Consider the following 1613-nt stretch of genomic DNA (forward strand, 5'->3'; position numbering starts at 1 on the left):
CATGTCACCCCTTTTCCCAATCTAATGCTCTCTTTTTCTTTTATCCTTTTGTGCCTCCTTACTTCACGTTCTCTCGTTTTACTCCACTGTCTGTTCTCAAAATATTGCAGCATCTTCTATCAACATTAAAGCATTTGCCTGCCTGAAATCCTAGAATGGCTGTTAATGTTGCCCTCTCCTGGGCCACTTTTTTTTAACAGCATTAATTGATGTCATGAAAAACATAAAAAAATATAAATGTTGCTTTTATTTGTTACTTGTAAATAGGAAAAACAGTCCATTTTGGATAGAACTGTAACTTGATTTTCATTTTCTCTTATTGACATAATATGATCTCCTTGACTTCCCAATACTCTTTTAACTATTGGTGTTCAAAATCTAACAGTTTATAGGAACAGAATTTTTTTTTATTCCCCCATATTACTATGCTTCTCCTGGAATAGCCATGCTCTTATTGAAAGCAAAACCAAAGCTCTGGTTTCAGTTTATGTCTATAGAAAAATAAATCTGGTCACCTTGAATAATGTTTCACAGGCTGACAGACTCTACCAGTACACCGGTACAGTGTCTCATTATTATATATTTGTAATTGTTAGTGTTTATATAAGGTATTTTAACTACACAAGTTTGCAAATGTAATAAGAACAAGCCTGTGAATTGGTAATCAGCTTATGATTATTGTTTTTGCAAATGACAACCTTTTAACCTTTCCACTAGCATCTTAGGAAGCTCTCCCATCTCCCTACTTCCTGACACCCTGTGCTTCTCCCTCCCACTCCAAAGCTTCTGTCTCCTCAGTTCAGCTTCAGTCCAATGAAATGGTGACACCAGCAGGGACAAAAACCTCCTCGGTCTTGGGAGTGGTGATGGAAGAGAGACTGCTACAGTGCCCTGGACAGCTGTTTTCAGCAGACCGCTGCCCCTGAAACTTTCACCATTCAGCTGTACCAGTCACGACTGTGGCTGCGCTTCAAACGAGGGGACCAAAGTATCCTGAAAAAGAAGGAGGAAGAGAGAAAGATGTAATTATCTTGACACTTTTTTGTCAGCTTGAGCAGTGGTTGTGCTTACAAACACTAACGAATGCATACATGTATTATGCAAAGTATAGTTTATGTTTTTATGCGTGCACACACACACACATGTATGTAGCATCTTTGCTATTCACCCTATCGGACTGAGTGCACTGTCGGAGCTGAACGAGGCGGCTGTACCGGTCACGCAGGGCTGTTTCTGACAGGGAGGCATCAGCTGAAATGCATGACAAGGGTTGGGAGGGCGATGACAGGAGCAATATCATCAGCAAAAGCTAGCGCTTTTTTTGTGCGAGGGCAGCTCAGGCAGAGCGGTTCGGGGACAGGGGTTTGAACGAGCCCCAGACGAGAGGGGGAAACAGAGGCAGGAGGAGCAGCAGAAAGGCCAGGAAAAGTCAGTAAGAGAGAAATACCAGCTACAGGGAGGGACTAGCAAAGCTGCCGCACATGACGCAAGCGGCCGCGCTCGCCTGCGCCGCAGCGAGGGCTCGCAGGCCTCGCCCGGAGAGGCGCAAGGCCCGCTAAGGAAGCAGCCTTGCGCCCGGGGGGCTGCGGCCGCGCAGGGCCGGTGCGCGGCTC

At 45.3% G+C, this 1613-nt stretch overlaps 1 long non-coding RNA gene across 1 annotated transcript; it reads right to left on the reverse strand.

Moving 5' to 3' along the window:
- Positions 1-224: 224 nt before the first annotated feature.
- LOC112971844 lies at positions 225-1607 on the reverse strand. The gene is made up of 2 exons (XR_003255477.1): positions 1169-1607; positions 225-993 (listed from the first exon to the last, which is right to left on the reverse strand). It is a non-coding gene; the product is annotated as an uncharacterized LOC112971844 (long non-coding RNA).
- Between the last annotated feature and the right edge of the window lie 6 nt (positions 1608-1613).

The sequence above is a fragment of the Apteryx rowi genome, unplaced genomic scaffold, assembly GCF_003343035.1.
Source record: "Apteryx rowi isolate R43461 unplaced genomic scaffold, aptRow1 scaffold_46, whole genome shotgun sequence".
NCBI classification, from domain to species: Eukaryota; Metazoa; Chordata; class Aves; order Apterygiformes; family Apterygidae; genus Apteryx; species Apteryx rowi.